The sequence below is a fragment of the Mastigoproctus giganteus genome, chromosome 9, assembly GCF_048544385.1.
Source record: "Mastigoproctus giganteus isolate SK-2022 chromosome 9, ASM4854438v1, whole genome shotgun sequence".
NCBI lineage: Eukaryota > Metazoa > Arthropoda > Arachnida > Uropygi > Thelyphonidae > Mastigoproctus > Mastigoproctus giganteus.
Window position 1 is genome coordinate 151,001,569 of NC_143583.1, and position 21,953 is coordinate 151,023,521.

Sequence of the window (21,953 nt, forward strand, 5' to 3'; positions counted from 1 at the left end):
AGTGGAATGGAAGCATTTTTGAGCACCTCATTGGATGGGACTATATTTAGCCAAACTAAGGCAAAGGATGGAAAGTGAATGTAGAAAAAATTTAAAAGAACAAGATATTGAGTGACAGTCATGGAACTTTAATCCACATACTAAGCAAATTTTAGAGTTTATTTTTAATAATATTTTCTGTCAAATGCAGGAAATTTGCAATAATTTAATTCAATCTTTTGTCTGAAATTCTGCGATGCTTTTCTTTGTATTTCAATGAACATTACAAATGTAGCTTCCAGATTTCATGAAATGGACAAACTTATCTTTAAGATTATTACTATATTTAATACCACTCATATACCACATGAAATTAATAATATAGTTTATTAAGCAATTGCTTAAACCACTATAATTAAGGTGACATTTCAGGCATCTTGTCGATGCTTCCAAAAAAGTAAAAGATTTCTCGCAGCATCAGCAAGTAGGAAACTCATATTTGCTTTATACAACTAAAGCAATCATCACTGAACAAAAATAATAGTACAAATCTAATGCGGAAGCATACAAATATATTAAAGTACACAATTAATCCAATCACAGGTATGAGAGAGTCAGTGGTGTTACAAGCAGTGCAATTAACCACTTGACTGACTTGCCAATATCTGGTGTGTGCATTTTGATATTTTCGCTTTGTTTTAGATTCAAATAAATTAAATGCTCAACAAGAGTGATGCCAATTGCCAGTAAAATGATCCTCTCCCCCTATAATCAAAATTTAGATTCAGTTCACAGACAGTTACATTTTCATTACTTCAGTAATAGCATAGCAATACATGCTTTTCTTTTCACATGAATGCACAGACGAAGATTTCTTTCACTAGTGTTTGAGATTTTTGTCTGTAAGTAGTTTATCCACTTGCTTTCATATGAAATTGGTGGATAATAGAAACTCAGAAGTGGAAATATGCATTAATGAAACCTTAAATATTTTAGTTTTTAATACACTCTTATAATTATAATTATAAATCCCACTAGTGAGTGTGAATCTGGCAGGTGTAGCTATATTGCTTGCAGGACACATTATTAACATGATCAAGGACTATCTTATTTAAAAAGCAAACTATTCCAAGAAAAGACACTGCATTCCACAGAAATGGATATGGAAGAAGAGATGGACTGCTGGGTGCTTTTTTTTTTTTTTTTTTTTTTTAATGAAAACCCTAAACACGAGAGGTGTTAGAACCTATAGTATTTAGTACCATGTAAAAGGCAGCATAAGCTTTCTTTTGAACATGTATAATATAAATAAAAAGCACCACATCTGATGTGAAAATTATGGTTGGCACTCTTTTTCTTATTATATTCTGTATATTTGTTTCAAAGCTATCTGTTATCTTGCCTGTTTGCTGTTAAATTTAAAGTTTAGCATAGATTGCCTTCATGTTTAATTATTTGGAACTAGTTAAATAGGCAGATAACAATCAGAAACAGATAGCCTTGCTAATTATTGGTGGGATATATTTAATGGTGTTAGCCCTCGAAAAAATGCCATTCAATGTATCTGTTTATCTATAATTAGCTACATAATTATTATATTTTTGTTTTATTTTATTGCTAATTATATGTTTATTTCTAGGGAATAGTAATGTGAACCAAAACGGGCTATCTTAGTCTTTATAGATTCTTTTGGCCGTATGGCCCGCTGAGTACTTTTATGCCAATGTTTTAATACACTTTGAATACCTATATAGTACCAACTATATATATATATAATTTAACCCATAAATTTAAGTATATAAGTAGTGTTATGGCATCATTTGATTATATCTCATATTGTGGCTACCTTCACAACAAGATACCAGGTACTGCACTACTTCGAATAAATAATGCTTCTCTAGTAGATGAGACTACTGTTATTTATTCTCAGTGGGCACCACCACCACCCAGAGGCGTTTCAGAGCTTGTTGGCTCACTCATTTGGGGACGGGCAGGTACCCTGATAATGCAGACATGCCATCACGGTTGCGAAGTTAATTCCACAATATGAGAGATGCCAAATGGTGAAGATAATGATAATATTTTAAAGACTAAATGCACCAGGCATAATATGTTATGGGTTGAGATTAACTTATATAATATTGGTGAGTAACTATATAATCAAAGTAGTGCAATACCTGGTATCTCGTGAAGGTAGCCACAATATAAGATAAAATCAAACGATGCATAACATTACTTATGTAGTTAAATTTATGGGTAAACTACGGTGTATTTACACCAATATTATATAGTTAATCTCAACCCATAATATATTATGCCTTGTGCATTTAGTCTTTAAAATATTATCATTATCTACACTATTTGGCTCCTGTGAGACCAGTGCATTGTGCCCTGAAGGTTGCCACTGTGTTGCCTGGTGCACAAGAATCAGCTTTGGTATTGAGCTGGGCACTTAGAACTTGATGGGCCCCCATTTCAATTCCTTTGAGGGCATCCACCCGATTCTTCAAGCTCTCATATGTGCCCATCAGAAGGCTGATTTGGCACCTAATTTCTTCACATTCTCTGCACCTAGCATACACAAAGACATCCTCCATGGCTAGATCATGTCCTGTTCGAGAGAGCTCTGCAAACATGTCACATTTTGCACATTTTTTTAGACTGTGAGGTGTTGAAGAATCATCCCCTACAGTTCTCCCACGGCGCCTCCGTAGCCAGGTGGGAAGGAGCAGCAGTGCGTCGCACACGCTTCTTGATTAGACCGGGGTTCGAGCCCGTCACCACCAAATAAGGAGAATGCGGAAAGGTTAAGGAATGACCACCGCATATCCTGGAGCAATATGGCCTTAGTTGCTAATGCTCCTAAAAACCAAACAACAACAACAACAACAGTTCTCCCACAAACAACAACACTTTTGCAACTTTGCGCAGGTTGCTTTGCTGCTCTAGTCTGGGGCTTGATTTCCGTTTAAATACAATTTAATTAATAATAAAAATTAAAAGGATTTATAAATTTAATTCATTAATTGCCAATACTATACTAAGCTAACAGATTCCTACTACAGTGCTACATATTACACTATATTCTTTGTGCATTAAGAATCTGCAGATAAGAGAATCATTAGGTGGCTGTGATCACAATGTACTGATGTGGGATTTACTTAAAAATGTAAATACCATAAAGGGTAAGAAGAAGGATTTTTGTTTTCCTAAAGGAGACTACAATGGTGTCCAGACAGTTTTTAAATTAAATATGATGGGCTGAAAATTTCTATTTAGAATTTGTTGTGTCATTAACAACAACAAATTCTAAATGGGAAGCATTTAGGGAAATAATCATTGAAGCTACTAGGCTTTTCATATCAAGTAAGAAATAATGTGCAAGGTTTAGATATAAATAGATATCAGATGAGTTGATGAAACATGTGGCAAAGAAGTAAAATGAATGAGATGCATATAAGCACTGGATGGCAAAAAAAACACCAACATTCTTTTGCTTCCTGTAGATTTGATGTTGCTGAATATAAATATGGGAACCATATTGCTGTATCACCAATTTTATGGGAGAAGGAATTAAAGTCAAAAATTAAAAACTTAAGTTTCTAGTAATAAAGATTTCATATATTTTAAGAAACTGTTACACACAGTGTTAAATATTGAACAATGGATCTATTAACCTTATTCTATTTACAACAATGTTTATCTGCAACAAAACAATTAATTTCTTCTTTTTTTGCTTTTTATAATTGTTCACTGGTGACTTCCCGTAGTATGATATTCCAACAGTAGTCTGCCAACATATTTGGACTCCATTTTTCCTGGAATCTTTTTCCATTTGAGAAACATCAGGACTAGTGCATCTTGGCCCGATTAAGTGGCTGTTCCAATTTTGCGAAGTTCCACGTAAATAGTTAAAAATACAGCTTTATGATTGATTTTCTGTACGATCAAATCACGTTACGATGGACTCACCATAGTAAAGTACCATTCACTATACGATATTTATCATTGTGATCACGTTTGTGAATTAAAGTTTAATTCTATTAAACAGTGATTCGTTTTAGCAAAAAAAAAAAACAGAAGAAGGAATATTATCTACAGGCTATAAAAGTAAAGATATACTGTATTAAGTACAAATTTAGACTTCATTACATTACCAATTAAAAACTTAAATGATACATGAAAATCGGAAGAATATTTTCCACAGGTTACCAAAATGAAAATACATTTACGCTTACGTGCATAGCTTAATTAATATGTACTGTAATATGTACATACTAACTAGTTGACATTTCTATTCACTGATATTTGTGGGTGGGGGTTAAAAATAAAACAGTAAAAAAGATAAGCAATCAATAACAAAGAACACGGCACACACAAATCGCAAGTGAGAACGGAGTAACAACTTACGAAGCATAAAAAATAGGAATGAAGAGCAGATACTGAAAATTAATTTTTTTATATGATTGAAGCACTAACCGAAAAGCCCAATAAACAGGGGACTGCTAATTGTTTTATGGTTGTGACCGCCAGAAATCCGACTGAACCACGTGGTATGGTCGGAGACAATCGTAGGGTAATCTCGAGTGCTGCAGTCTCCTGCCCCAATTAAGCGGCATGTTGTCCCAATTAAGCGAAGTAAACCCTGGCTATTTTCTCGATTGGGTTCTGTTCTTTAAGATTTGTCCCAAATAAACGGCTGCCCCAATTAACTGGTGGCCCATATAACCAGAATCCACTGTATTTCCAACAAGAATCTGTCGAAATTATTTCAGGGAGGAAATTAATGCTGACCAGTGCTACAGAAAGCTACAGTAGATATACACTAGTCTGCAATCAAGTCACAAAGGAGGACAGGCAAGCCAAGGCAAATTATGAGAAGTCTCTGGCAAAGAATAACAAAAAAAGCAACAAACAAATCTTCAAAAATATTAACAGAAGGAAATAGCTGAATTACATCGGTCCACTTAATTTCGATGGTTAAACAGTGGATAATCCTGCGCAGGTTACTGACAGGCTGAACACGAATTTTGTATCTACATTCAGACATGAAGAATTCTTTAGGGAAGTGGATACAAGAAGTTTATCAAACTCTATCAGAGTGTTAAATGATTTTGTAATAACTGAGAGAAAATTGGAAGGGAAACTGTTGAAGCTGATGGGATCTATCCAATTATATAAAGAGATGCAGCAAAGAAGGTAAGCAAACCTTTCGCCATAATTATGAGAGAAGATTCAGGACAGATATCTGTGGACTGGATATGTGCAAATATATCCCCAATTCACTATTTCATATTAGCATTAGTAGAGGCATATGATGCAACATAAAAGTCTGTTCAGTTCTTCCTTGAATTTATTTAAGCTATCAACTTTCAGGGTAGATGAAAGTTTGTTCCAGAAATCAACCACCTGCTGGCTCAAGGCAAATTTCAGAACATCTCCTCTACAACTGTCCATCCTCAATTTGAATTTATGCCTCCTCAGATTTGTAAACAAAGGAATAAACACCTCCTTGTCCACATTAGCAAAATTCCTGTATATCACTGACAAGACTCCATTGACTTGCTCTGGCAGCCTGTCTGAACTGCTCAGAAAAATTCATATCTGACTGCACAATTACCCCCAGGTCTTTATCAGTCTCTACCACACAGTTGATATGTAGTACCAACTGTGTGTAGAAACATAAGTACCCAAGTTGTAAGTACCCAGAGAAACATACCAACACAGTTGGTATGTTTCTCTGGGTACTTACAACCCATACACAGTACTTTACATTTGTCAATGTTAAACTTCAGTTACCACTTCTCAGCCCATCTGTCCAACTTTTCTAGATCCTGTTACAGTAGCATGCTGTCATAACTCTCATTAACAACCCTGCCAACCATTGTATCATCTGCAAACTTCAACATTAAGCCTGATATACCTTCATCAACATCACTGATAAATATACAAAACATCAATGGGCCCAACACTGAACCCTGGGGAACTCCACTAATAACATTAGTCCAGTGTCCATTAATTACCTCTGTTTTCTCCCACATAATCACCCTCATCCATTGTAGTAACTTGCTCTTAATGCCATACTGTTCCAATTTGTACAGTAGACTTCCACATGCAACAGTATCAAAGGCTTTCCTGAAATCCAAGTATATGATATCAAAATTATTTTTTGCATCCAGTTCCCTTCTAACAAATATCATAGTATTCAAACAAATTGGTCTGAAAAAACATTCCCTTAACAAACCTGTGCTTGGTCTCAATTATGATTCCAGGCTTGTCTAGATGATCCTGCAATGATCCTTTACCTGTATCACCCTTTGATTCCCATGCATTGGTGATACATTTGCACATCTTCAGTCCATGGGGTCCTCCACTGAGTCCAAGGATGCTCTCATAATTATGGCTAAGGGTTTGGGGTTTGCTTACTTCCTTTTCCGCCTCCTTTAAAATAACTGGATAGATCTCATTCACTCCGGGTGACTTTCTTATGTTTAACTTCAACAATTTCTCCTCCACTTTGCTCCCAGTTATTACAAAATCATTAAGCTACTTGTTAGGGTTTAATAAGCTTCTATCCTTCACACTTTACTACAGAATCCCTCATGTGGGAATGTAGATGCAAAATATTCATCCAGTTTTTCAGCAATCTGAGCAGGATTTTCAACAGTTGAACCATCATTATTATCAAGTGGAGCAACCCTTATTCATCCCTTCCTTCTAGAGTTTATATAAGTAAAGAAGCCTTTGCTGTTGCATCCTTGTCAAAGATTTCTGACAATCTGCATTTGCTTGCCTAACCTCCTTTGTGACTTGATTACTTGGTATGAAAAGATTAAAATCTTTGAATAATTCCCATTTAGAATTTGCTGTTTGTAACATCATCAGTTGGTCCCAATGTAGTTACCATTACGAAAGCAAAAATCCTTCCCTTTACCTCTGATGGTAGTTATGTCTTAAGTTAATCCCACATCAATACACTGTGATCACAGCCACCTAGTGGATCCTTTATTTGCAAATTCTATGCACGAATAACCACTGCTGATAACCAGACCAAGAGTATTACCCTCTCTGGTTGCCTCTCAAACATACTGCAGCAGAAAATAATCATCCAATAAATCCAAAAATGTCTTGCTATGTGCAAGTGACCAATTCACAGTTCCAGTCAATATCTGGGTAGTTAAAATCCCCCATTATAAGACATTCTGATTTTCTGGCCCACTGTATTTCTCTGAACAATTTTTCTTTGTACTCATCAGAGTAAATAGGCTTATAACACACTCCTACTCTTATTTTACCTTTCACAGTGCTTATTTCACACCAAACTGACTCAACATTACACTGTCCATCTATGTAAACTGGATGTACTTTCTTAGATTTTATGTGTTCCATAAATAACAGCATAACCTTTCCTCCCTTCCTATCCTGTCTATCATATCTGTACACACTGTATTTCCCCACATTCCAATTCTGCACTGCATATATCTCTGTGACATCATGTCTCTGATATCCCAACAACATCCTCCCTTGATGTCCTGACCATCACTTCAAATTCATCAAATTTATTTACTATACTCATAGCATTGCTGTACATGCAAGTATACACGCACTTGTTCTTTCTCTTTGTTACCATAACACAGCCCATGTATATACTCTTTCCATGATCACTCCCACCAGTCCCCAAAATCTCCAGCCCCTTGCTTTCCTGGCTGCTGCTCAATCTAATAGAAGCAGTTTAAAAATCATTTTCACCTCTGCCTGCAGCTACTGTTAATCTTTTAGTCTGTGAATTCCCCCCAAGCTAGCAGTTTTCCGACCCATCTAACACTGTCTAAATAGCATCAGCAAATATTCTTGCACTCTTTCTATTTAAGTGTATCCCATCTCTGTAGAAGCAGTCCCTCTTGTTAACAAGCAAAGACCAAGCTGAAAAAAATTCTACCCCATGAGCCTTGCACAATCTCTCCAGGGCTGAAATGATTGACAAGGCACTCATCATATACTCAGACAATTTCAAATTTAACCCTAACTCGCAACTCTTTTTCAACACTGACCTGTACTAATTAAGTAAGTGTGCAGATCTATTCTTAATGTCATTCTTGCCAATGTGTACAACAATATCACCTTTTGGGCTCTTAAAAGATGATATCTGCTCTATGTGATCAACTTTCGTCCCTGCCAGACATACTCTAGTACTATACCACCTATCCTTTTTGTACAATATATTACCCGTCTTTCTGACAATAGAGTCACCGGCAATAACTAGCTCCTTTGAGACCAGAGCATATGGCCTTGAAGATTGCCACTGTGTTGGCTGATGCACAAGAGTGAGCTCTGGAGTTGAGTTGAGGAGCTGAGAGCTTTATGGGTCCCCCACTTTAATAATTTCGAGGTTAACTACCCGACTTTTCAAACTCTCATAGATGCCCACTAGAATGCTGAGTTGATGCCTAATTTCCACTCTCTGCACCTAGCACACATGCATGCATGCACGCACGCACACACACACACGAACGCACGCACTGCTTGGCTAGATCCAGAAAGTCCACAAACATTTCAGAAGTTGCACATTTTTTTAGGCTGTGATGCATTGGAGAATGCCCCATTCAGTTCATCCTCAAGCCACAGCACACCTGCTACTTTGCTGCTGTAGTCTGGGGTATGATTTCCTTTGAATACAAATGATTAATAAAGAAAATTAATAAGATTAATAAATTTAATTAATTAATTGTCAATACTATACTAATCTAATAGATTCCTAAATGCAGTGATACGTATTACGCTATCTAATTTTAAGTTATCCCTTGTGCTAATAAGTTCTGAATATAAGTCACGCTTTACTGTAATGACAATGATATCAAATTAGTTATATCCTTAGCTAAAGACAAAGATATATGTCGAACAACTGATTTGGAGTTAATTTTAATTTATAACTAAAATAATCCAACTAATGCCAACCTAACTGATTCAAAATTTGAATTCCCCTATGATTCATTCTGAATCAGGGGTGGCCATCACGTCGATCACAGCTTTAATTTCGGTCGATCACGACGAATTTTAAGTACAGTATATAGTCAAATTAAATATTATTATTTATGCTCCCCACTGCATACACTTATTACAAATCTGTTGAACCAAGTGACTACTCTTGTCACCGCGCAGCCGCTAGGCTTGTTGATTGAAAATCCTTGCAGTTACGTTGTGGAGAGCATGTGTATGTGTCGAATTCTTATTTAGCTTACTTAATTATTAATAACTGGACAGTATTTATACGTTAATTTAATAACCTTTGATTTAAAATGAATACTACGAAAAAGAGAAAAACTTATCATTTTCATCAAGAGTGGGAACTAGAATACTTTTTGTAATGATAAAAGAAAAATGTTGTTGTTTGATCTGCAATGCTTCCGTCCGTGGCTATACCCAAAAAAGGAAATTTAGAAAGGCACTTAAACGCACTCCATGGTAAATTTTCCGCCCCTTAGAAGAATAGATGTGTGGAAGTTTGCCATCAGCCAACAGGTGAATGAACGTTGGATCAAGCTTTCATCCATTGTTGTGGAAGTGGGTAAAGTGAATAATTTCAAGGAAGAACTAGACAAACTATTGGACAGGACACATAGGTAAAATGTATCCCCCCCCGCTTTGGCTGATGCTATATAAGCTTGCTTTCTTGCATCATTTGCCATTATTAATACTAATACTGATCTTTTAGGCTCTGCAGCAAAAATTTTGCACAGACCTTCCTTTTTATTAAATTTTCATGATAATATATAAGTTAAACTCAATGCAACAAAAAAAAGCATCATAGGTTTAAGAGTATAAATAATCTATATAATATTGGTGTGAATACACCAATAGATCACTCTTAGAGGCAAAAAACTATGTTTCTAGTGTTAAAGGGCATCATTTTATCTGTATCCCATATTGTGCTCCTCCCCCTACAACGAGTTGCCATGTATTGCAATACCTCGAATAAGTAACGCTTCACTAAAAGAGAAGACTATTGTTACTAATTCTCAGTGGACACCACCACTCAGACGGCACCATTTCAAGGCTTGTTGGCCTTTCATCAGTGGGTGGGCAGGTACCCTGGTATTGCAGACATGACAATCCAGTTGTGAAGATAATCACACAATATGAGAGATGCTAAAAGGTGTACATGATAATGTATAAGTTAAACTCAATGCAACAAGGTATCATAGGTTTAAGAGTATAAATATTATATAGATTATTTACACTCTTAAACCTATGATGCCTTGTTGCATTGAATCTATATAAATATTATATAGATTATTTATATGATAAGATAATACATTTTTAATTTTTGATTTCAACACCACAGGATTTTACAGATGTTACATGTTACAGGATGTTACAAAAGGTGTTCAAAATGCTGTCCTTGCATCCATATGCAGCTTTGTAGTCTTCTCTGCATTGAGTTGTGAATCCTCTCAAGCATTCCTGGTTTCTGATTTTCTGAAAGGCTCCTTCAACCTGACGTTGTAATTCCTGTGTTAAAGTCAAAAAGTGTACACCAAGCTTTTTACATGACCCCAGATACAAAAATTCATAGGATTTAAGTCTGGTGATCTGGGAGGCCACATTACAGGCCCATCTCTACCTATCCACCATTGACCATACCTTATAGTTAGATACCAAGTCACAACTCGAGCAAAATGTGCCGGTGCACCATCATGCATAAACCACATGTTCCGCCGTTGCTGAAGTGGAACGTTATCATCATTAAGGAGATCTGGAAGAACATTCAGCAGGAACTGAAGGTACAGCTCTCCTGTTAGCCTGTTTGGCAGAAAGTGTGGTCCAATTAGACGGTCTCCTAGTAGTTCTGCCCAGACATTCAACAAGAAACGCTGATGTTGTGACTCATGAATTGCATTAGAATTTTTGTTGGACCAAATGTGACCACACACTGCTATGACTCAGTACACACACACTTGTAGAGCAACCTTCCTTGTCAAAATCCTGGATTTTGTTCTATTCTTTCTAACACCCTTTCCTCAACATCAGGTGTTAATGCTTCTGGGCATACCTGCTCGTACTCCATGTGGAAAGTGCCCATGTTCTCTAAGGCATCGATGTACCCTGATGAATGTGTGACCGTTGGGCTGCCTTTGGCAGAGAAATGCTTCTTGGTACAAACATGCAGCCTCGAGTGCATGTCTGCATACTCTTTATTTCTGTAACCTCTTTCCATGTTGACTATCCTTTGAAAAGTACTAGTATGTCTGCTACGTCTCAGAGCATTGAGAGAGGGGAAAGGGAGAGAATAAGCATAATCTAACCTAAACAAACAAGTCAGTGGTGGATCCCAACTCTGTACAGTTCACCTTGTCAGTGGATCCCAACTAGAAACATACAATATCTCAAAAACGATTCACTTAAGAACCCATGTTTACTAGGCTTTTTTTGCATATTGTTGTCTGTACAGTTCACCGTTAAATTATTGACCATCACTTTTGAAACACCCTGTATACGGAGCTGTGTCACTAACAAAAATGCAGTGTAAGAAACTTTAGTTGTGGGTTGATTCCCGGACCCCATAATAACTGCAAAGAATCATTCACATACCTTTCAAGTGTGAATTCATATTTTACAGAATTTTCATTCAACTAATTGCAGTCCAGAAGGTAGTGTCTCTAAATGCTTGCATACCAAATATGCAATATATTGGCCTCAAACATCTATCATGTCATTAGCGAATATACAGATGTTCCTTTCGCCATATAAAATAACATTAAGGAAATTCTTCTTCACAGTAGATTTGTTTGGAATATTTTTGATTTATATAATTTTTTAATACAATATTTACAATTTGTAATGTTTATATAATATTTTCAACTAAAGTTGTTTCCTTAACTTACTGAAAGGAATATTTCTGCTGTTGTTGTTGTTGTTATTTGGCTTGAGCATTAGCGACTAAGGCCACATTGCTACGGGAATATGCGGTGGTCATTCCCTGACCTTTCTGCATCCTCCGTATTTGGTGGTGACGGGCTGGAACCCCGGTCTAATCAAGAAGCGTGTGCTATGGACTGCTGCTCCTTCCCACCTGGCTACGGAGGTGCCGGATATTTCTGCTTACCAAGGCAAGATAGATCCTATGAAAGCCCACTTTTGTCTTCTCTTTGAGGTACATGACTTAGTTAAAACTGATTGTTCTGACAATTTTTCCTTTTTTTTCCCGGACCAAAATGTGCAATGAATAATTTCACATGTAGGCCAAAATTGAATTTTTTTTTGTATGGAATGTATTTACAAACAACACAAGTTTGTAGTGTCATCTTAGCAGAATTTGCTCATGATTGGTGATCCATGACTTTATAAGTAGATATAATTTTTGGCAAAACAATGCTATCTTTATCGTACTCAAATAAAGAAGATACTTTCATTTAATGACACTGATGGCATTAGAATTAAATGCAAAATACCACTGACATGTTTTCCCATGATAATATTATTGTAATGTTTTCAAGCACCAAAATGATGTTTCCAAGTTTAATCTCAAAAAAAAAAAAGATTACATATGTGCCAAGCAAGCATAGTGGAAGTTAAGTGAAACTTCTTTGGGCAAACATTTATCACTTGACTGAGGATCCCATATTGACCGTATGAATGCCACAAGCGATGAATCTGCACAAATGAGAGCCTAGGAGATATGAGACATTCTGTTACCATATATATTGTTTTGGCAAGTGCTGTGGCATTGGATGATATTTAAAACCCTTTGACTTCGATAGAGCCAGAATCACTTTGTTCTTGAGAGAGTCACGACAGCTGTTGCAGGCTGACATTTGATTTACATCCTCATTTGGAAATGCTGTTTGAGGAAGAGCAAGATCTCGATCTGCTGCAATCTTCACATCATTCTTGAACCAAAGCCAATCACACACGGAACAGACTGAACCGAAATCATTATCCAGGAATGTACGTTAAAACTGAGCGTGGATGCTTTGGTGTTTTTTAAAATCCTGTTGCTGCTGTGCATTACACCTACTATGTATTGAACGATTTGATGGAGTACTTCTGGCAGTTGGTTTTGGCTTCTTTGCTTTTTGTTTATGATGGGCTTTGAGGACACCTCATTGTTTTCATTTGCAGTATCACATTCAATGACTCTTCCTTCCAAATTCACTTCTAACATTTCTGGGGAGATGTAAGGCTCTGAAGATGTGGAGGGACCTACTCTGGCTTCTTTGTTCAACTCCACCGCAAGCTGTAATTTCTTCAGCTGTTGACATAGCTTAGTTTTCTCCTTTGTACACAATGGAGGTGGTTTCGGTGATCACATTGTATGTATACATACTCTATATGCATTACAATGCTGACTACAGTGGACCTCCGCATTATGATTGGTTCACTGTATGATAAAATCACTTAATGATGGACACTCCATAACAAAATACCCTTCACTGTACGATATGTAGTAAGCGCAGGTTATTGTGATCACGTTTACAAATTGAATTTTAATTCTATTAATGGCAATTCTAATAAGCAAAAATAGGAGGAACATTACCCACAGGCTATAAAAATAAAGATATAAAGCAAAGATTTACACTTTATCACTTTATAAATTAACAAGATTAAATGAAACATGAAAATCAAACGAATATTTTCTACAAGATAACAAAAGAAAAAAAAAAAAAAGAAAGAAAGGCATCAAGTCAACTTACACCGGGTATTCCGAGGTGGTCACCCTCCCAATTATTAACTGAGCCTAATGCTGCTTAACTTCGGTGATCGAACGAGAACTGGGACATTTGACCTAGTACGATAGTTAGCATTAGCATTAGTAGAGGCATATGATGCAAGAAAGCAAGCGTATGCAGCATCAGCCAAAAAAAAAAAAAAAAAACTACTTCCATTTCACCCCTCCGTTCATTCGAAATACCTGTCCAGCTGAGCCTTAAATTTATTTAGGCTATCAACTTCCACAACAAGGGATGGAAGTCTGTTCCACCAACCAACTACCCGCGGGCTAAAGGCAAATTTCCGCACATCTATCCTACATCTGTCTTTCCTCAATCCGAATTTATGCCCTCTCAGGTGATTATTCTGAGCAAGAGGGAGAGTCCCATCGGCATTGAGCATGCTCAAACCCTTCAAGGCTTTATACACCTCTATCAGATCACCTCGCCGGTGCCTAGTCTCCGGACACTGTAATTTGCAAAATTTAAGCCTTTCTTCGTAAGAGCAACCCTTTGTTCCATTCATTAATCTTATTGCCCTTCTCTGTACTAGTTCCAGCAGCTCTACATCCTTCTTGAAATTAGGCCTCCAGACCTGTATACAGTACTCAAGGTGTGGCCTGACCTTTGCCTTATACATGGGAATAATCACCTCCTTATCCCTGCTAGAAATATTCCTGTATATGATTGACAAGACACCATGAGCTACTCTTGCAGCCCATCTGCACTGCTCAGAGAACTTCATATCTGCCTGCACAATTACTCCCAGGTCCTTTTCATTCTCTACCACTGTCAGTGTAGTACCACAGAGTTGATACGTTGCTCAGGGGTTGCTGTTTCCCATATGTAGTACTTTACTTTTGTCAATGTTAAACTTCATTTGCCACCTCTCAGTCCATCTGCTCAACCTTTCCAGATGCTGTTGCAGCAGCATAGCATCAGTAGTGTCCCTAACAACCCTGCCACCCTTTGAATCATCTGCAAACTTGGACATTAAGCTTGATATACCATCATCAATATCATTTATAAATACAGAAAATAGCAATGGACCCAATACTGAACCCACTAATAACATTAGTCCACAATGAGCAGTGTCCATTGATTACCACTCTCTGTCTTCTCCCCCTCAACCATCCCTTTATCCATAGCAGCAATTTGCCTCCAATGCCACACTACTCCAATTTGTGCAGCAGTCTCCCATGTGCAACAATATCAAAAGCCTTTCAAAGATCCAAATATATAATATCAAAGTTATTCCCTGCATCCAGTTCTTTTGTGACTGCATCATAGTATCCAATCAAATTGGTCAGGCAAGATTTTCCCTTAACAAAACCATGCTGTGTCCAAGCTAGAACTGAAGTCTTGTCTAGATGATCCTGCAGTGCTTCCATTAATTTTCCTGGAACAGAAGTTAAACTCACAGTTCTATAATTATTTGTGTCAGCCTTTGATCCTCCTTTGTGTATTGGGGTCACATTTGCATATCTCCAGTCTATGGGTACCTCCCCTGAGTCCAAAGAAGCTCTCATAATTATGGCAAAGGGTTTGCTTACTTCCTTTGCTGCCTCCTTTAATATAAATGGACAGATCCCATCCACCCCAGGTGCTTTTTTTATGTTTATCCTGAACAATTTCTGCCTTCCACTTTCCTCTCAGTTATTACAAAATCATCTAGCTCACTGCCAGAGCTTACTTCACGTCTGGTATTTCCCTTCCTGAATAACTCCTCATGTGTGAATGTAGATGCAAAATACTCATTTAGTTTGTTAGCCACCTGAGCAGGATCCTCAACTGTTGAACCATCAATATCTGGTGGACCAATCTGATTCATCCCTTTCCTTTCTAGAGTTTATATAGGTAAATAACTCTTTTCTGTTTTTCTTTGCATCCTTTGCCAAGGATTTCTCATAATCTGCCTTTGCCTGACTAATCTCCTTTGTGACTTGGTTACAGACCAGCTTATATCTATCATAGGCTTCCATGTCACTCATTAATTTATATGTATCCCATACATTTTTCTTCTCTGCCATATGTCTCATTAGTTCATCTGACATCCATTTAGGCCTAAACCTTGCTTACTTCTTAGGTGGTATGTAAAGCCTAGTAGCTTCCAAGATAAGTTCTTTGAATGCTTCCCTTTTTGAATTTGCTGTTGGTCCCATTGTATAGAATTTAAATACTGTCTCAGACCATCGTAGTTGCCTTTACAAAAGCAAATACCCTTTCCTTTACCCCTGATGGTAGTTACCTCTTTGAGTAAATCCCACTTCAGCACCGTGTGATCACTGCCACCTAGTGGTTCCTTTATCTGCAGATTTTTAATGCATGAAGAATCACTACTGATAATCAGATCAAGAGTATTACTCCCTCTAGTTGCCTCCCAAACATGTTGATGTAGAAAACAATTATCCAATAAATCCACAAAAGCCTTGCTAGTGTGAGAGTGCCCAACCCACAAATTCCAGTCAATATCTGGGAAATTAAAATCCGCTATTATAAGACACTCTGATTTACTGGCCCACTCTATTTCCCTGTACAGTTTCTTATTATACTCATCAGAGTCATTAGGCCTATAGCACACTTCTACTCTCAATTTTGATCTCCCAATGCTTATGTCACACCAAACTGATTCGACACTGAACTGTCCAATGATGTCGACTGGCTTCACTTCCTTGGATTTTGTGTGTTTCTTAACTAATAGCATAACCCCTCCTCCCTTCCTATCCTGTCTGTCCTTTCTGTACACATTGTACTCGCCAAATTCCAGTTCTGCATTCCTTATATCTGTGTGACACCCCGCCTCTGATATCCCAACAATATCTGCCTTCGATGTTTTGAGCAATACCTCAAATTCATCAAATTTATTTCCCAAACTCCTAGCCGATATGATATTCAGGGGAAGATTCGGGGGGGGGGGGGGTGGACAGATGGTGGACCATGAGTATAAGTGAATGTGAAAACATTCCTAGGTCTATCTACAAAAAAAAAAAAAAAAAAAAAACCTGGTCGTCATGCCTCTCCTTACGATGATAACTTGATATGATAGTGTCTGGAGTTCAAAATTTTTAGAATTCTCGAATAGTATGACGTTACAATCATACTTCCTGAAGCTACTACTGCAATAAGTATAACTGCTACAATAAAAATATTTGTCGACAATTTTTTTTTCGTCTTGCATTTTCATTACATTCCATTGTTAGGTGCCCCTAACAGTTGCGTACACTGTTTCAATTGCATGATTCTACTTCAATCGATGCTGCTTTCTAGAGACATTTAGATAAGTTGCAATTGCAAGTATACATCTCTTACTTTAGTTATAATAAATCCATTGTATCTTGTCTTTTATTTATGAAATTTATGAAAAGTTGTAAATGATAAATAAAATATTTACAATAAAAACGCTCTTTTATTCCGTAATCAATATAAACAAATCAAAATACCTAAAAGAAACGCGAAGGATGTTTCACATAGACCATCTACTATGCATGCTTGGCGCATGTGCAACTTTTTTTTATTCGTTTTTTTTTTTTAACAACTAGGAAAATAATAATGGATACATTTTTTCATGATAAAATTTTAATATTGCAAATAAAAAATAATATTAAATATTTCCCATATAAAACTATCCCAAAACATTCCACAATATAAAAATAAATATTACATAAAAAACAAACTTTCTAGAAAAAGTACACAAAAATCAGATTACATGAAGAAAATATTTTACACAAACATTGAAGAAAAAATTATTCTAAAAATTGCCATATACAATTTACTTCTTTATTAATATTTGTTGTCGATCTGCTTTGCTCAATAGCTGAGCGATGCTTACAGAGGAAGGATCTGACATAACGATCCGGATAAAATTGAAGCAATGGTTTTCCATTTAGATGTATGGTCATTATAATCTGCAATATGTTTAATTGAAAACATTATTTATTTATTCATTCACTCAATATTATTCATTTCGCTGAAAGCTCGCTCAGCTTCGGCACTGGTAATCACAATGGTTTCAAAGATATTTCTGAGTTTCTTAATTGAAAGGGGAATTTCACTCGATTTGAAAGATAAACTGTCTTTGACAAAATCTCTAAAATAATTAATTTTATTTCATATTTTATCAGAAAACTTAAATTTCTTATTTGGTTTTCACTGTCTTGCAACCGAGGTGAACGTTCTTTCATATTCCATGATTTCGGGTAGCATCTGTTTAAAATTTCTTTCAATGGTATCGTTATTTTCTTTATTTAATTTAAAATCACTCTGTTGCATTAATAACTTATCTTTTAAGGATAAAACAATGCATTTAATAACTTGTAATAAGGTAATTTTTTTACTTTTGATTCCTTCAAATTCTTTCCACTTCAACATGCTCTCAATTTTACTTTCATAATTTCCTTCAGAATTTTTCAAATTAGGAATAGCATTCAGAGTTCAAATAATTAATTTATCTGCTTTTGACATAGTGAATGTAAAGCTTCTGAAAGGTAAGAGAGCTCCTGCAGGATGTCGATCGCTAGTGCTAAATGGTTAAGAAATTCCAGACTTAAAAGGCGATTTAATAATCTGGAATATTTAACTTCTGATTCAAAATGTTTGCACAAAACGGGATAATTCTTCCAACGTACAGTTGGTGTTTCATAGCTACAAGCTGCTCATCGTGGCCTGAACATACGACTGATCTTTATAGTTTCCACATTAAGTTCTTAAGCAATCATCCTTAATTTGTCTGCCAGGGGCAAAGGTTGATGACGTTGTAGAGCGGATATCATCTTTTAAGGGCACAAAAGGTGATATAGTTGTACATGTTGGCACTAATGATATTAAGAGAAGGAGATCGGCAGAATTACTTAACAAGTACAGGTCACTGTTGAAAAAAGCTGTGAATTAGGGAGGAATTTGAAAGTGTCTGCAATTCTGCCCAGACACGATAGTAGGGTGAGAGCTTTGTCGATCAATTTGACCCTGGAAAGATTGTGCAAGACTCAAGGGGTAGAATTTTTTTCAGCCTGGTCTGTACTTGTTAACAGAAGAGACTGCTTCTACAGGGATGGGATACACTTAAATAGAAAGGGTGCAAGAATATTTGCTGATGCTATTGAGGCAATGTTAGGTGGGCCAGAAAACTCCTAGCTTGGGGGGGGATACAAGGACTAATAGATTAACAGTAGCCACTGGCAGAGGCGAAAGTGATTCTTGCATTAGTAGTAGTAGTAGTGGCATGTGATGCGAGAAAGCAAGTGTATGAGCTTATGCAGCATCAGACAAAAAAAATCATCACACCATTTCCTCCAAATGCCTGTCCAGTTCCTCCTTAAATTTATTTAACCTATCAACTTCAACAACGATGGATGGAAGTAGCTTTTATTGGAATGAGCAGCAGCCTGGAAAACAAGATGCAGGATATTTCAGAGACTGCTGGGAGTCATTGCGGTACAAGTAAACACATGGGTTGTGTTAGGGTAGCTAAGAATAGGAACAGGTGCATGTATACTTGCGTGTACACCAATGCTAGGAGTTTGGTAAATAAATTTGATGAATTTGAGGTATTGCTCAAAGCATCAAAGGTGGATATTGTTGGAATATCAGAGACGTAGTGTCACACAGATATAAGGAATTCAGAACTGGCATTTGAGGAGTACAATGTGTACACAAAGGATATACAGGATAGGAAGGGAGGAGGGGTTATGGTATTAGTTAAGAAACATACAAAATCCAAGGAAGTGAAGCCAGTCGACATCGCTGGACAGTTCAGTGTCGAGTCAGTTTGGTGTGACTTAAGCATTGGGAGATCAAAATTGAGAGTAGAAGTGTGCTATAGGCCTAATGACTCTGATGAGTATAATAAGAAACTGTAGGGAAATAGTGGGCCAGTAAATCAGAGAGTCTTATAATGGGGGACTTTAATTTTCCAGATATTGACTGAATTTTTGGGTTGGTCACTCACACACTAGCAAGGCTTCTGTGGATTTATTGGATGATTGTTTTCTACATCAGCATGCTGAAGTGGGATTTACTCAAAGAGGTAACTACCATCAGGGGTAAAGGGAAGGGTTTTTGCTTTCGTAAAGGCGACTATGATGGTCTGAGACAGTATTTAAAATACTATACAGTGGGACCAACTGATGATGTTACCAACAGCAAATTCAAAATGGGAAGCATTCAAAGAACTTATCTTGGAAGCTACTAGGCTTTACATACCAACTAAGAAATATTGTTCAAGGTTCAGGCCTAAATGGATGTCAGATGAACTAATGAGACATATGGCAGAGAAGAAACATGCATGGGATACATACAAATTAACACATGACACAGAAGCCTATGATAGATACAAGTTGATCTGTAAACAAGTTACAAAGGAGGTTAGGCAGGCGAAGGCAGATTACGAGAAATCTTTGGCAAAGGATGCAGGGAAAAACAGCAAAGGGTTCTTTACTTATGTAAACTCTAGAAGGAAGGGGATGAATCAGATTTGTCCACTTGATATCGATGGTTCAACTGTTGATGATCCTGCTCAGGTAGTTAACAAACTAAATGAATATTTTGCATTGACATTCACACATGAGGAGTTATTCAGGAAGGGGAATGCCAGAGGTATATTCAACTCTTGCAGTAAGCTAGATAATCTTGTAATAACTGAGAGTAAAGTGGAGGAGAAATTGTTGAAGATAAACAGAAGAAAGGGACCTGGGGTGGATGGGATCTAATCAGTTATATTAAAGGAGGCAGCAAAGGAAGTAAGCAAACTCTTAGCCATAATTATGAGAGCTTCCTTGGACTCAGGGGAGGTACCCATAGACTGCAGATGTGCAAATGTGACCCCAATTCACAAAGGAGGATCAAAGGCTGATACAAGTAATTATAGACCTGTGCGTTTAACTTCTGTTCCAGGAAAAGTAAGGAGATATTGGTTAAAGAAGCACTGCAGGATCATCTAGACAAGACTTCAGTTATAGCTCAGACACCGCATGGTTTTGTTAAGGGAAGTGTTGCCTGACCAATTTGATTGGATACTATGATGCAGTCACAAAAGAACCTGATGCAGGGATTTAACTTTGATATTATATACTTGGATCTTAGAAAGGCTTTTGATACTGTTGCACATGGAAGACTGCTGCACAAATTGGAGCAGTGTGGCATTGGAGGCAAATTGCTGCTATGGATAAAATGGTGGTTGAGGGAGAACACAGAGAGTGGTAATCAATGGACACTGCTCATCATGGACTAATGTATTAGTGGAGTCCCTCAGTCAGGGTTCAGTATTGGGTCCATTATTGTTTTCTGTATTTATAAATGATATTGATGATGGTATATCAAGCTTAATGTCCAAGTTAAAGGTTGGCAGGGTTGTTAAGGACACTACTCATGCTATGCTGCTGCAACAGGATCTGGAAAGGTTGAGCAGATGGGTTGAGAGGTGGCAAATGAAGTTTAACATTGACAAAAGTAAAGTACTATATATGGGAAACAGCAACCCCTGAGCAACGTATCAACTCTGTGGTACTACACTGACAGTGGTAGAGAATGAAAAGGACCTGGGAGTAATTGTGCAGGCAGATATGAAGTTCTCTGAGCAGTGCAGACGGGCTGGAGGAGTAGCTCATGGTGTCTTGTCAATGATATAGAGGAATTTTTCTAGCAGGGATAGGGAGGTGATTATTCCCTTGTATAAGGCAATGGTAGGCCACACACCTTGAGTACTGTATACAGGTCCGGAGGCCTCATTTCAAGAAGGGTGTAGGGCTGCTGGAATGAGTACAGAGAAGGGCAACAAAATTAGTGAATGGAACAAAGGGTTGCTCTTATAAAGAAAGGCTTCAGTTTTGAAAATTACAGTGTCTGGAGACTAAGCACCGGCGAGGTGATCTGATAGAGGTGTATAAAGCCTTGAATGGTTTGAGCATGCTCAATGTTGATGGGATAGTTCCTCTTGCTCAGAATAATCACCTGAGTGGGCATAAATTCAAATTGAGGAAAGACAGATGTGCGGAAATTTGCCTTTAGCCAGCGGGTAGTTGGTTGGTGGAACAGACTTTCATCCCTTGTTGTGGAAGTTGATAGCCTAAATAAATTTAAGGCTCAGCTGGACAGGTATTTCGAACGAACGGAGGGGCGAAGTGGAAGTTTTTTGTTTTTTTTTTTGGCTGATGCTGCATAAGCTTGCTTTCTTGCATCATATGCCTCTACTAATGCTAATGTGCACTGGTTTTTTGGAGTTTGGCGATACAGTTTTTTTTTTTTTTTTTAAATTATTGCCTGTATGCCATTATA

At 37.2% G+C, this 21,953-nt stretch overlaps 1 protein-coding gene across 4 annotated transcripts in view; it reads right to left on the reverse strand.

Annotated features, from left to right (window-relative positions):
- The window catches only part of faf (ubiquitin carboxyl-terminal hydrolase-like faf), a 1,326,265-nt gene that overhangs the window by 169,254 nt on the left and 1,135,058 nt on the right, over positions 1-21,953 (reverse strand). The window lies entirely within an intron of this gene.